At 41.0% G+C, this 16,634-nt stretch overlaps 1 pseudogene; it reads right to left on the bottom strand.

The window, feature by feature from the left end:
* The window catches only part of LOC149168865 (uncharacterized), a 75,683-nt pseudogene that overhangs the window by 32,829 nt on the left and 26,220 nt on the right, over window positions 1–16,634 (bottom strand).

The raw sequence follows: 16,634 nt of genomic DNA, 5'->3' as shown, positions 1-16,634 counted from the left end.
CGTTGATCATCAATTTAGCAGCATTAAAAACAATGAAACATCAATCGCATGCACACATTAACACAGTATGTAACCCGGGGAAAGCATACAGCTGAAAACCCCACACTATCTGTATATTATAATGATTTAGGACATGTAACGATACATAGTACAATACTCCTCACAAGTACTCAGTACTATCTCCACTTGTTACACATAAACTAGCTCAGATCTGAAGCCTCAAATCTCCTCCACTATTTTCCTGCCTCCACTGCGCAATCCTACAAGAGAATGAATGATTATGGCTGATCCAAACTCATCTTTTTCTTGGCTGAACCACACAATCCTCATTGGCAATACTCAATCCATGCATGTGAAAAATCTCATGCACAACTATAGTCACAACTGATAGCAATCTCAACCTCTAACACCTGTCTCCACTGAACTGTCCATGCACTGAGTTAACTGATGTATTCTTTAGTTTCTTTATGAGCTAATAATTGGTGAATTAATTAAAAATTAATTCACATCCCTCATCACTAGTGTATTCTGCAGTTAGACTAAATACAACTAGTTTAACCAAGTCAAACTGAACACAACTCCATCAACTCCACAATCAACTCCACCAAACTCAACCACATGAGTTCTAACTGAAGTCCTGCATGCAATACCTCAACTGACCCACAAGAAAATCATATTTCCTTCTGACAGTTGCATGTGCCACATCCGTAGCTCGAACTGAAGTGCTCCAAGAGGATAAGATAATGTTTATAGTCCAAATATTATTAAGAGCTAATAATATTCGACTGTTCTATTTTTAGCCTGGCAGTTTAAAAATAGAAACCGCCCATATGTCTAAAAATATAAGTCCATCTATTTTTACCAACATGACCAATCATCCACAAATAGCATCCTGCAACTCATAGACCATGATCCATATGTCTAAAAATAGACTTTGCGCCAAAAATAGCATGCGGACCCACTTAGTGAAGGCGACTCCTTTCCACTAAGCTCCATCATCTTGTTGCATTCTCAACACCCTCTCAACAAGATATGGATTATCTGCAACCACTATCCTGTAACTCTGGAATGTTCTGCATGCAACACATTTGCCCGGTCCACTTACTCCAACAACACTTGGAACAAAAACACCCCCAACTGATCACTCCGTTGGGCTAGGAACATACTCTGATGCTGAAGCTCTACCTACTGCTAACAAGTGCTCCCTCTCTGACATCTGCGCTACTGCAACATCTCCATGCATCTCGCACCATTTCACACTTCTCTGTGCCACCTAGCACTGTGCAAAACACTTGTGCCTCTCGCATTGTTGCAGCTTGCTAGCTATGCACTGTCTTGGGGTTCCCTGCACTGTCACTCTCTCTGCCACTCCATCCGCATCTGTGTCTACCCAATCAGTCAATTCTTGCTATTCCACATCAGGGCTCCTGTAGCAAGGTCTCATCCAAGAGGTTGGGTACCTCAAGGATCCTACCCCTCCTCCTTGGGACGATCACTCTATATCGCCCCACCTCCTACCTGGAGGTATGGCTGCATGTGATCCCTCAGCCCACCTGGCTCGAAGTTTCCCCCTACTGTAGGTCTCTGCATGAGTAGATGTCTCTACTTGATCTCCTCTCAGCTTCCCCTATTGTGGCTGCTCCACAACCTCCTAAAGCTGCTACACCAATCGTGGCTCCTCCACAATCGTCTGAGACTTCTTCTGGCTCTACATGTTGAGAGGTAATATACCCTCCCTCTCAACCACCAAGTCTCCATCAGTTGCCTTGCTGCTCAAGGCTTTGCATGCATCTACATGCAACTGATAAAGGTTCCTGACTCGAACCCCTATCTTCCGGGTTTCTCCAGTTGTCTTGCTGCGCAGGAAAGCCTTTCCCTCACTGAAGACAACATCATATCCCTTGTCTTCTAACATCACCACAGATATAAGATTCTTCTTCAATCCTGGAACATGCATCACTTCCTTCAATCTGAAGGGTTTACCAGACTCCCTCTCAAAGGAAATGGTATCGATACCGGTCGCACTGTATCTACCATCATCGCTCATCTCGATGTGCACTCCAAGATCTTTCTCATCCAGATCAGAAAACAAATCTCGATCTCCTGTCATGTGAGAAGACGCACCATTGTCCAAGAACCATACCAATCCCATCACACTTAATACCAAGCATGCGATCAGTGAAAAATCCAGCTCAAACTGCGAGGCTAAGCCCTCTCCCGCTGCAGATCCAACAACTTACTTATTTTTCTTCTTCTGCGGACAATCTGTGGCATCTCCATTCTCAGCTTTGATGTTTTTGAGTTTATCCTTGAGAGCCATTCCACCAACTCAAAACTCAACCACTTCTGATCTAAAATTCATGAGAACAAAGTATTTCTTGTACAGAGATCGACTGTATGGGCATTCATCAGATATCTCACCTTCCAAAAGAAGGATGAATCCAGAAGCTACCTGGCCCGATTACAGACTCTGCTTGAAGAAATAAAATGTAAACGCTTTCTGAATAATAGATCTGATGATCAATCCTGCTTTGATATCCTGTAGAACCTTTTCTACAAATCAACCAGCTCTGATACCATGTATAAATTTTGAATAATTAATCACTTATTCACAGAGATTATCCCGATTATACACTATTGCGAAAGACATGCATAATACATAACCTCCTCTACGTTGATCATCAATTTAGCAGCATTAAAAACAATGAAACATCAATCGCATGCACACATTAACACAGTATGTAACCCGAGGAAAGCATACAGCTGAAAACCCCACACTATCTGTATATTATAATGATTGAGAACATGTAATAATACATAGTATAATACTCCTCACAAGTACTCAGTACTATCTCCACCTGTTACACACAAACTAGCTCAGATCTGAAGCCTCAAATCTCCTCCACTATTTGCCTGCCTCCACTGTGCAATCCTGCAAGAGAATGAATGATTATGGCTGATCCAAACTCGTCCTTTTCTTGGCTGAACCACACAATCCTCATTGGCAATACTCAATCCATGCATGTGCAAAATCTCATGCACAACTATAGTCACAACTGATAGCAATCTCAACCTCTAACACCTCTCTCCACTGAATTGTCCATGCACTGAGTTAACTGATATATTCTTTAGTTGCTTTATGAGTTAACAATTAGTGAATTAATTAAAAATTAATTCACATCTCTCATCACTAGCTAGTGTATTCTGCAGTTAGACTAAATACAACTAGTTTAACCAAGTCAAGCTGAACACAACTCCATCAACTCCACAATCAACTCCACCAAACTCAACCACATGAGTTCTAACTGAAGTCCTGCATGCAATAGCTCAACTGACCCACAAGAAAAGCATATTTCCTTCTAACAACTGCATGTGCCACATCCGTAGCTCGAACTGAAGTGCTCCAAGAGGATAAGATAATGTTTATAGTCCAAATATTATTAAGAGCTAATAATATTCGATTGTTCTATTTTTAGCCTGGCAGTTTAAAAATAGAAACTGCCCATATGTCTAAAAATAGAAGTCCATATATTTTTTCCAACATGACCAATCATCCACAAATAGCATCTTGCAACTCATAGACCATGATCCATATGTCTAAAAATAGACTTTGCACCAAAAATAGCCTGCGGGCCCACTTAGTGAAGGCGACTCCTTTCCACTAAGCTCCATCATCTTGTTGCATTCTCAATAGGAACAAAGCTCTCACCCAGCAAAATAGGTGCAAAATAGATGGTGCGCTGGTGGTGCGGTGCGTTGGTGTTGTGTTGTCACTCACACCTCCCGCCTCTTTTGTGCCTCCGCTTGGCCATTTTTTAAATAAAAAATACCCTATAATTATTATCTAACATATAAAACCCCCTCTAACCCCTATTATATAGTCAATATATTTTTTTGTGCTTTTTTTTATTTTTTATACTCCAATATGAATGCACGTGATATTATATAGCTTAGTTAGTGAAGCCCCAGTGACTTACACTTGACATGAATCAACGTTACAATGCACATGTACTCATGTGAGACAACATGGCTTGAGTAAGCCAAATAAGATATCACTGACACTCGGTCCGCTGTGATGAGACCAACTCTTTGACATGCTTGTGATGGTGAAGGTGGTGACCTGATGCCCAGCTTGGTCGTCCGTGATGGTGTGCATGCACCTCATGGTGACATATTGCTTAAGTGAACTCTTTCCTCCATTGCAACTGGTGCATTGGTTCGGCCCCTTCATCCAACGCGTCTACTATCATGTGCATGGTCTTCTTGGGTGCAGCTGAACCAAAAAATCACTGATGCATGGTTTCCATGCTGATCTTAAAGTGTGTGATTGTGGTCATGTGCATCAACTTGCCAAAGTACATGTTCAGCTCCAGTTGGACTTGCTTCTTGTCTTTGCATTGGTGAGTGTGTTGAATGAGTTAGGTTGCATGCGTGTGCACAATAGCATGCATGTTGTTGAATCCCTTGCATGCAATCAACAACACTGCTCATCATGTGTTTCAGGGAAAACTAGTGTCAATTCGAATTGCTAGTCCCACTAAGATGGGTAGCTATCTTAGAAACAAGCAATGAAAGCTTTTCAAGAGTTCCTTTAAGTGTGATAGATGTAAGAGAAGAAAAGAGGACCAACTTGGATCTTCCACTTTGATCCTAGCTTGATTTCTCCTTTCCCTGATAGAATTTGCCACTCCTCTCCTACTTGTCCCACTTCAAAGAGTACCTGTAGAGTCAAAGTGACAGCAAACTATCAAAGCATATCTATCTAAAACATCATAAATAATGCGGAATCAGAAACACATTAACCATACAATTGCATTCATAAACAATAAGATTCACAAATACACGATTATATAGAGGAAAACTCAAAGAAATTTATTAATAGTAATGTAAGAGAGGATTACAACCCAGCTGTCTGATCCAGCATCATCCTCCCAGTTGTAGAAGCCCTCTTCACCTCATGAACAAGCAAATCACCCAACAATGCAATGTCTCTTATCACCAACAAACCAACAGCACTTCCTCACAAAATACAAAATTCCAGCCTCTGGATCTCTCAGATGAGGGATCCATTTATAGATGTCTTGCGAGGGTGTGAGTCAACTCTGGGTTTTTGATTAGTGTCATTCCATTGATAGTTCTTGGTTCCACTTGGATATTTCAATGATCTCTTACTCATCCCTGGGCGAATTCAAAGAGGCAAGTGTCACAGGAGAAGTTTCTGGAAGATTCCATGATCATCCACCTTGCAAACTGTCTCTGCCATTTGTCTATTCTCGCTCATCGCACCCCACAGAAGGCCATTTCAGTATGCATCGCACCTAGTCAGTTTGGCAGTCAGTATGCATCGCACCTTGCCCATGGAGCAGTCTGTATGGTCCAATTTTGGCCAGTTCTGAGTAGTTTTTCAGGTGGAACTTCTGGGAAATGATGTAATCAGTTGACCATGATCACTTAGGGTATTAAACAACACTTTTAGGGACTTAAGGAGCCCTTAGTTTATGGACATGTGAGTTTGGTGTTGTAGTGCCCAAATATGTCTATAACAGCTGCCCCCTAAAGCATGAGGTCGTAAATCTTCTGATGTCGAGTGAAATGCTTTATCATGAGGATCTGAGGTATTCGTACTGGAAGGTGACCTATATAAGATACAATACAATACATCATCATCATATTATTTTCATGATCTAGCTGAGGCGGGCATTCCCATGCTCAGCTTTATAAATTCATTTTCATGTACATAGGACAGACAATCGTCTGTTGTTGCAGACTAGTGATTCTTCGCATGAAGAGTCATCTTCCCTGGCTTAGATGACTATCTGTGCAGCTTCTGTGTACAATTGATGTCTTTATTTTCCTGAATATATCGCAGCCCGAATGGATGAAACTAGATCTAGGGTCTTCAAAACTCATCCAATCTTCGCCCAACGTACAAGTCGATCCATGTGAAAAGATGTTCTGAAGTCGAACATGGAAAGACATCACCTTATTACCAGCCAATGATGTAAGCTATTAACAGATGCGAGAGGAGTCACCAATAATGATGATGACCCTCAAGGTACTACAGTACAATTCACGTGGTGTGAATATATGAGTCGATGTTGAACACCACGCAAAGTCTTTCAGTCGAAGGTCATTGATGTAAACCTATCGCCGGAAGTGAGAAACTTGCCATTGAGGCATGTAAGATTCAAAGTACTAAAAGGGTTTTTTCTAAGTCAACTTCTTGGATAATGAGCTGATGTCGACAAGAAGTGACCTGTCATAGGAGGGCCTTGATGTATCTCATATCTACGACGCGAAACGAGGCAAATGATTTTTGTGGTGGTGAAAACAATCTGATGATATAAGTTTTAGGAATGGCAGCCATGAAAAATGAAGGGTGGATGTAATGCAGTGGATGAGGCATTTGCTGGATGGTGAATTCTCTAAATGACTTCTCTTGAACATATTGGTGACACTGATATGGATTGGTAGTGTTAACCCCATGGATGGCACGGTGGACCAATTGTGATGGTGAACGGAAAAACCCAACCCAACTCAATCACGGTGATGGAGTGAAAGTGTCATGTTCAAGAGTGACCTGCTATCAATAAAGTTCTTCCAGTGTTCTTCCCATTTTTCCCCAGTCATTGCTGACCAGTACCTCTTTATTTTTGACATGCTTGAGGAGGATAACATATGCTTGGTCTATAATTTTCCCTTCGGGCAAACCTGTCGCTTTGTGTTTAGCGAGCCTAGCATCAGTGAGACTCGTTCTTGTCTGGCTGGACAAGTTTGTCGCTATTGTTTTAACGAGTTTGATGACAAAGATAACTTGGCCCTTTTCATGTTTAGAGAGTTTGAAAAGTGATGAAAAGGAGACTCCAATAGTCATTTTTCGTGGCATAATCCCTTAAGTCCGAAAAAGTATAAAATAATATGAAAGGGATGACTTTCGATATTTTTAACAAGCTGACAAAGACAAGCACTCGATCTTTTTGTTCAATAATCCCTCAGGTCCAAAAAGATTAAAATATATGAGAGGGATGGCATTCCCTTTACTTTAACGAGCTGGAAAGGCCAATAGCTCAACAATCTTTTTATATTTAATGAGTCTAAAAAGAGTTTAAAAGGGACTCATTTTTTAGGAACGAGTGGTATGTCTGGGTAGCAGCTGGTTCCAGGTAAGTTTGGAACTTCTCAAAACATGGCAGCATGAATAGGGTGGCAATCAGAATCACTCGTCACAAATGTTCCTCAAAAGGGTAAATAATCAAGTGGAAGCGTATGGTCGGCCAAATGAAAGGAGGTGACGAAAGGAACACAACCAAACTTCAAAAGGTCTGATAGCAAAGCGATCACAAAGGTTATTTACTAAAGGCAGGTTTTTTTTTAATGAGCTTGAACCTTGTGCCAACATGTGCTCAGTGCAAGTTGATTTTTTAACGAGCTTGAACCTTGCGAGAACATTGCTCTTGATATTGGTCAATGATATTCAGTTTATTGTCTAACACATTAGATTCTTTTCTCGGTCGTTCAACCTGCTTAATTTCTCCATCAAATTGATTAGAAATACACATATATATGCCTGAAAAATGAATTAAAAACTAACATTTTACTTGAAGTACGTGAATAGTAACATAAAAAGTAGTTTTACCTCTCATTTTTACCATTTCATTTCAAATTTGGGATTTGGAGCTCTGGAGTGGTTTCCCCCTCAAACTTCATCAGCTGATTTCAGGAGATCTGGTGGACTATTCTCCGCGTCGTCAGGACCAGGTAGGAGCTAACCCTGAGCTCTTCATTTTCATTCCATCTTTTTCTGATTTTGAGCAAGTTTTCCCCTTTTTCTGAGCCCCTGGGGTTTGAACAAATCATCTCACATCATTGCACCTGCCGTATATCGAAAGGTACGATGCATACTAAACTGTACACTGGCCAGTCAGTATGCATATCACCTAGTCCAAAGGTAGGTTGCGATGGGCGCGGAAGGGAAACTTTGCACAGTGATTTCTCATGAAATTTTTGCCTGTTTTTGCTCAAATTTGGATCCTAATTCATCTTTTGTCTGTGACTCAGATATTTGTTGGATCAATATGGTCGTCACGTGGCGTGAACGCAAGCATGAAGAAGAAGACATGATTTCCTTACATGATCAGGGTACTGTTACTGCATTACGAAACTGTGGTTTGCTCAAATTCTTCTGTATATCTAGCATGAGGCAACAAATCAGTTTGTTGCAGTATTTCCTCGATGCATGGGATCTGATCAACCAAGTATTCCAGATTAGAGGTAAATCTATCCCACTGACAGTCGAGGACATCTACTTTTTGACAAGGTTATCGAGGCGTGGTGCCCCTCTTTCACTGTCGGGATCCGTCTGTGGGGGCAAATCGGTGAGAGATTATATCCATCAGGTTTGTAGAGATGGATCTCACCCTAGTAGAGATGGCAAGATCAATATCTGGGATTTCACTAATCGGCCTCTGAGGACCATTTTATTCACCTTTGCTAGAATGGCCGGTAGCGCGGCTCTTCATTTGGCGAACAGATCTTATGTGCAGTATGCTTTAGAATGCCTGGAACCAAAGGTATTCAACTGGTGTGAGGCAGTACTTATGGTGATAAAAGAACAACTCTCTAAGGTAAAGAATGGAAGATCCAAGAACTTTGGCTACAGTTCCATTTTGACTACTTTTTCCTTAGAGAGGATCCCACAGATGTAGCCGCAACATATTTCACTAGGATTGCCAGCACCGAGGGAACCCAGGATGCAGAGATGGGTTGATTTCATGGTCAGACATGCTGGTCAGCCACAGATTACTTTCTCTGATGCCTTCTTTGAGTGGTTCGACCATCAGGAGATGGTCTTCTCAGAGTATCCATATGTCGGGATGGACTTCCGAGGTGACCTGTATTTGGCATTTCCGGCTGGAAAGTAGTGGGGTGTGATAGGTAAAGATGATTTGACCATATCTTTGTTTATCAGTTTTATAATATTTTTGTGATTTATCAAGACTAATTGAACTCATGTACTTGTGCAGATGTTGTGCCAGTGCGACCAGCGGCACGCCCAAGGGCGGCAGCTGGCGTTCCAACAGGAGAGGCTGTAAGGAGGTTGTCCTTCGTGATCTGTACATAGCAGAGACCCTAGCAGTATTGCAGGATCATATCGAGGATCTTACCCTTGGTATTCAGGATGTGAGGATTGACGAGTTACCTCTAAGGCTACAGTGCCATACCACTGGCGTCCCGAGTCGATGGACTAGGCTCCTGCGTATGATCGCGCAGGCAGTGACATGTTATCACCAGCATCATTACTATAGGATGCTTTTCTACATTTACTTTTGAGTTTCTTGGTCACATGACCGAATTTTCCTTGTACACAAAAAGTTATGTGAAACTATAAATAGTTATATATTTTTTATTTTCAAAGTTTATTTTGGTTAAGCTATGTGATCCAGATGAAAATGTTGATATAAAATTATTTTCTTTACAAATGTTGCAAATGTCTGTCTAACTCATAATTCACTAATGAATCAGTTAAAGTGTTTAAGTTTCTGGAAATGTGTTGATATTGAATGGAATCAAACTACCTTTCCAAAATATTGACCCTTAGGAACATACGATAGATTGTTGGGTTCCGAACTGAATAGACGCCAGTAAGCTGTAGAATGACGAGTTGCGAATCCAGCCTGATAACAAGTCAACGTATGCCATGTGAAATGGCATCAGAGAGAAGCTCTATCAATGCATTGTACTCAGCAATGTTGTTCGTTGATTGAACAATACATATCCCTTTGAAACTCACTAACTCGCCGCTTGGATCAAATATGGCCCAGGTTGTAGAAGATAGGTTCCGAATTCTATGACTAGCTCCACCGACGTACCCAACGAATGTTTCCAAAAAGTCTGACATCTGCAACAAATGTAAAGTGGATTACTTAACCAAAATGACAACTCTTGACGAAAACAAAAATGAAACAAAATCATATTCATAAAGAGATTACTACACTTGATCAAGCATAGTATCGCTTAAGATACAACCCGTTTCGGCATTGCGACAATGGAATTCCATCGTAATCTACCATCTTGTAGGATCCTTTTGCTAATACCCTTTTAACAATGTAGGGGCCCATCCATAATGATTGGAACTTACCTGCTCCCAATTTATCAGAGTCTTGATCGTAGAGTAAGACCAAGTCACCTTCTGAGAAGACACGAGGCTTGACATTTTTGTCAAATTGCACTTTGACACATTTCTTATGTGCTTCGTTAGCCAGCACGGTGTCACGACCGGTTTCATCCAAGTGGATTAGTTCCAAGAAACGAGCCTCTTCCTCTGAAGTATCGAGAAGTAGATCGATTGTGAACTTTAGAGATGAAATCTCACACTGAATTGGTAAGACAGCTTCCAGGCAATACACCAACTGAAAAGGCGTAAATCTGGTCACATTTCTTACCGAGGTCCTATATGCCCACAAAGCTGAGTACAAGATTAAATTCCAATCCCGTTTGTGGACTCCAATCATTCTCTGCAGCATGCGCTTGAGGAATTTGTTGATCACTTCAACCTGCGCGTTAGCCTGTAGATAATATGGAGTAGAACTATCGTGGGACAGTCCTAATTTGGCAGTCAATTCAACCATCATGTGATTGCGAAAATGCAATCCATGATCTGTGACTATAGCCTATGGAACACCGAACCTAGAGACTACATGATTGAAAAAGAAAAGAGCAGTCATTTCGCCGTTGTTGTTTAATGTAGGCATCGCCTCGGCCCATTTTGTAAAATAGTCGACAGCGACTATGATATACCCATGCCCCCCGGCCGAGGTGGGGTTACATGTCATGAAATCTATGCCCCATTTGGTGAATGGCCCAACAGAAACTACTGGATGTAGTGGTGCAGGTGGTAATCTGGTTTTGTGATCAAAAATCTGACAAGCATGGCAACTTCTTACTGCTATTATGCAATCTTTGAAGATGGTAGGCCAGAAGTAGCCAGCTCACAAGATTTTCTGTGTAGTAGTGTAATCAGATAGATGCCTCCCACATGCGCTTGAATGACATTCATTCAGGACTTTTTCGGCCTCCTCATGAGTGAGGCACCTTCACAGAACTGTATCAACTCCACGATGGTAAAGTGTATCACTGACGATCATGTAGTCTTTTGCTTGGTATCTAGTACGTTGTTGTTCTGAGCGAGAGGTGTTAGGCCTAAAGGTTTGGGTTTGGAGATAGATTAGTATATCTCTATACCACGGATCGCTTAATGATATCAGAAACAATGTTTCATCCATGATTCTTTAGATGTTAAATCGTTGGACGACAATGGGAGATCACAAAGTAACTCCGTGAAGGCAAGAGATTTCTTTGATTTGGATTTGGTGAATTCTAGATCAAAATCTTGCAAAATGGCTATCCATTTTGAATACTTGCCCCCTAGCAATTGACACGACAGGATGTAGGTCATAGGGTTGCAATCTGACAAGATGGTAGTTTTCCGAAAGAGTATATAGCGTCGAAATCTCTGTACTGCTTGAACAGCTTCCAAAGCTAGCTTTTCAACATAGGAGTACTTGCTTTCCGTATCATTTAAGTTGTGGCTTAAATAATACACAGGATGTTCTATTCCATTGTCTTCTTGTACTAAAACCATTACGATGGTTGTACCTGTGGTAGCGAGATACAGGTTAAAGTCTTTTTGATAATCAAGAGCATACATTAATGATGCTTTTACTAGGGAACTTTTGAAAGCATCAAAGGATGCTTGCACAACCTGATCCCAGTTGAAGGGTACTTCGTTTTTCAAAAGACATGTATAACCTTTAGCAAGTTCGACATAATTTGGAATGAACCTCCTTAGAAAGTTTGATTTCCCTTGGGTTTTTTGAATCTGAAGCAAATTTGAAGGTGGAGGCATGTCGATAATTGCCTGAACCTTACGTGGGTCGAGTCGAATTCCGTCCTTAGAAACTATGAAACCAAGTAACCAACCAGAACGAACCCCAAACACACACTTGTGTGGATTGAGTCGTATCTTGTAGTGTCAGCAACATATAAATATAGCTCTCAAATGTTGCAGCTGATCAGTCCGCTTTCGCAAATGAGCTGGTAAATTGTCAAGATACAGTTGAACGATGTTTTTGATGTCGTGGAAGGCGTAGTTCATTCCCCTCTGAAATGTTTCCCCTGCGTTCTTTAAACCTAAAGGTAGTTTGCGGTACGCGAATGTGCCTCATGGACATATAAATGCAGTCTTCGACTGGTCCTGTGGGCGGATATTGATTTGATTATATCCAGAAAATCCATCCATAAATGAAAAGACTTCGCATCCGGCACATTCATCAATTATCTAGTCGATGAAGGGTGTAGGGTAGTTGTCATTTGGACAAGCTTGATTTACATCCCTATAATCGACGCACACTCTAATCATTCCTTGCTTTTTCATCACGGGAACAATATTTGATACCTAATCAGTGATAGGAACGGGGTAAATGAAACCAGCATGTAAAAGTTTTTCAACTTCTACCTTAATGGCAGCGGCTTTCTTCGGGTGAACAGGTTGAAGTCGTTGTCGTACTGGTTTGACATCTGGATACATCTTGATTTCATGTTCAACAACGCTCGAGTCAATGCCTGGAATTTCTTCATATGACCAAGCAAAGACATCTTTGAATTCGTGAAAGAGAGCGCAATATATTTCCAGTTCTGAAGGAGAACAAGATTTGCCAACATGTATATTCTCTACAACATCTAGTTTGGTCGAGATATTAATGGCAATAGTTTCTTCAATATTGGACAGATTTTGATCTGAATCCATCGTATTTACAATACTTGATAGAAAATCAAAAACTAAAGGATGATTAAGGTCGTTAGAGTAATCCTCGTTGTTATCTTGAGGTTGGGAACGATGGTGGTGATCTTCCCATGGTGTCTCTCCTATCATCATTGACTGAATGATTCCTTCATCTGTAGAATGTACATGCGACCAAGGATCAGAAGAGGTACCATACTCTAGAGACCTATCTATCCAAATGCTTACCGAGCGTTGGTTTGGGTTTACCGCCCATGCCCAAAATATTGATTGCTACAACAATTCTATGGGGCTTGGGGGAAAAACCTAGCGATGATCCATGCTAACAAAATGTTCGGAATTCTTCTTAATCTTTGACAATGTAGAAGATATCATGTGACAAGTTTCCACTATGGCCACTTCTGCCAGATTACTCAGAGGCGGAAGGGAAAAAGTACCCATTAAGGAAAGGTCTTTTAGGAGACCTACTCCGATATTTTGAAGCGATTGAGAGCTTCCATGGATCAATGGAATTCTTCCGGTAACTTGAGAATTGTTGGGGAGGAAGGTTAGTTGGTCAATGATTGTGATTCTACCTTGAAAGGGGAATGCAATCTTTCTAAAATATGTTGACACAACAGCAACCATAGCATAGATCCAGGGCCTGCCCAGTAGGATATTGTAGTCAAGGTTTCCGTCAATGACCTTTTCTACTGTCTTGCCCCCTAGTTCTATTTTCAAGTTACTTACTATCCCATATGGCATGTATGTTCTTCCATCGAACACTTTTAACGTTGTTGATGATCGTGACAAGGGTGGAGAGCCTAAATTTTTCTAGCAACTCATTGACATAATACAAGTAGATGCTCCCTCATCAATGATTGTTTGATGAACAGTTTTGTTGAGGGCTTTTACCTGTATGAGGAAAGCGAGTTGTGCCGGTAACTAAGGTTCATATCGTTTATGATTAAATGCCACTAGATTGGAATCCGCTGGATCAATCCCACCTATCACTGATAACAAAGCCTGTTTTTGGGAGAGACAATTCTGCAGTACTTCAAGCGTCGACATGGCAGATGGAAATTAGGCTAGATCCTCCACTATATTATAATTCTATGTTGCTCGAGCACAAGGATTAAATGTTGATTTATGTACTACTCCCTTAGGTAGTTTTATTGTTAATTTAGGAATGATTGGTGGAACAACTTCTGATGAAGTTGTTGCCGAACTGTTGGGTTGATCTGTAGCCTTACCGTTCGACGATTATGGATTTCCATAATCTTTATTCCTTGTAGATATCAAAGCATCATTTTTTTGTTTTGATATGGATAGCATAAGCACTTGGGATGGGGAAGCACGATCACTAGCAACCAGGTTAGTTTCTGGATTTGGAAACGAATCAGTCAATACCGCTGAGGTATTTGAAGTCTTTTTGAAAAACTTCTTGACTTCAGCTTGATGTGGATAATATTTTGTGTAATGGTCCTCATCACATATGAAACATGGTTGATTAGGTTTCTTCTTTCCAGTAGGGTTTCCAGAAGGTTTCTTAGGAGTCAAATTCTCTTGTTTCTTCTTTTTGTTTGTCCCTTTCTTCTTGGCCCATGGTTGCTTAGGACTTTTGCCTTTGTCAGTTGACACGACGTTGACCTCTGAGGTGAGAGGTTCTTCAGCTTATTTTTTACTAGAAACCGTACGGGCTTTTTTAGATGTAGCCTTTGCGGTTTTCGTGCTTGTGGTACCGATCACGCCATCGCTGGCATGAGAGTCCTTGTTTGATTTAGGAGGGGGAGGAATGGAAAATTCTGGTCTAGGAGCGTCAGGAATTTTTTCGTAGAGCATGCCAGACTGAGTATAGATCAAGTCTAAATATTGTGCACGAGCAATGACTTGCTCTTCAGTGACAACTCCTCCCTTAGCCACATCCTCTGTAATAGAGGGTAACAATGAATTTATAAACCATTCAGCTAAAAGCTAATCAAGAACGTAAGTCTTTACCATTCTTCAACGACACCACCACTCATGAATATGATCAGATATGTGAGTGGCTGTTGTCTGTTTAAAGTTGGTAAGGAGTTCTGTCCCTGTTTCGTATCTTATGGGTAACTGAAAATGGGTTTAAAAGGTAGTGGCAAAGGTGTTGAAGTTATCGAATGAAGCTCTAGGCAATTCTATATACCATTTAGCTGCTAGACCAGTTAAAGTTCACTAAAAAAGGCAAAGCCTAATTGAATCATCATTCAAGGTGTTGGATGAACACCACAAATGGAATGTCATTACATGATTCGATGGATCTTCACCTAGATTTCCATTGAATTTAGGAATATCAGAGGGAAGTTTATGAGTAATTGTAGGCCACCAAGGGGCATAAGCAATTGGATCATTCGTCAGCCGATTTAGATCTAGTAATTCTAGAGTTGCTACAAAAGGCAATTGTTGATTCAGGTTAGGCGAAGCATACCTAGGATAAGATGGAATCGCCTAAGCAGTAGGTCTTTGCATACTAACATAATGTATTTGATGTTGGTAACTTTGGTAAGGTTGATGGGCATAACCATTATAGTATGGTTGTTGATAACCACTTTGGAAATGCGGTTGCATGTTACTTACAAAGCCTTGTTGCTCAAGTCCTTGGTATGATTGTTGGAATTGCGGTTGTTGATATTGCACCAGCCATGGTTGTTGGACCATTTTCTGTTGTCCAATACTAGATGATTGACCAAGATGCGGAGTGATAGTACCTATTTGAGCCTAAGTCACTCCAGATAAGGAGGCACTAACCTGAGGTTGTGATTGAATCGCTAAGATGAGAGGCTGTTGTATTGCAACCTGAGAGACTTGAGGTTGACATACAATAGGTAGCGCTTGTACTTGTGATATAGTCACAATAGCAGGTGTAGTGGGAATATTCGACACAGGATGGACTGGTTGCATTGAATATACAACCCTTGGTTGTTGAGGCAGTATTGGTACCCAACCGCTGGATGTAATTCCAATTTGACCTGAATTTTGTTGTAAACTCTCATATGGTTGTTCTCCAGGAGGGAACAATGAAAAGGCATACTGCCCCCCATATGGTGGAAATCCAGTACTTAAAGGGTAGATTGGCATTTGAAGATACATTTGATCAACTTGTTGAGTTTCAACATAAGAAATACTAGATGAGATTCCGGATGAAGAAATAGGAACAGACCATGTCGTCGAAACAGTCCCTGAGTGGACTCTGGCTTGTTGTTGATAACTAGTCGGGACAGATGGTATACCAGAAAACATTGTAGGAACGGCAACAAGAAGATCCACCATAGCTGTGTCGATTGACACAGTCCTAGATGTTGATGGTTGTTGAGACATATTTAGTCTATCCAAAAGATTTCCTAGCGATTCGATAGGAACTTGCGATGAAGGATGATTACAAGGACTAACTTCTGTAATAGAAGGATGTAGGTGGATCCCAGTTCCAAAATGCACTGGAGTACTGGGTGGAAGATCCTCTACTATCTCTTCTATGGCAATCAATCCAGGTGGAATAGGTAGACCGTTAGGTACATAAAATATTTCTAGAGCTGAAGAAAGTGTAGCTTCTACAATAACAGATACTGGAGGGGTGACACCTTCTGAATTCTGGAACTCGACTTCCAGATGTTCAGGCAAGTGAACTTTAGTTTCTGGATCAGTCCTAGGTGAAGCTACTTCAGGAAAAGAGGTGTCTACTATTACACTAGGATCAGTTCTAATGTCCTCTTGTAACTGCGGAACTTTTTCTGTAAAGGCAGATGTACCAGAGATAATTGGAGTAACTGTAGTCTCTGATGATGTTGAAACACAAGTTTCAAATAAATCAGGTGAATAGAACCCA

This window comes from Pinus tabuliformis, chromosome 4_2 (genome assembly GCF_031772625.1).
Source record: "Pinus tabuliformis cultivar Carrire ecotype Pingquan chromosome 4_2, CPIR1, whole genome shotgun sequence".
Lineage (NCBI taxonomy): Eukaryota > Viridiplantae > Streptophyta > Pinopsida > Pinales > Pinaceae > Pinus > Pinus tabuliformis.
Note: the sequence above shows the minus strand (reverse complement) of the source record. Positions and strands in the feature narration are given on the sequence as shown.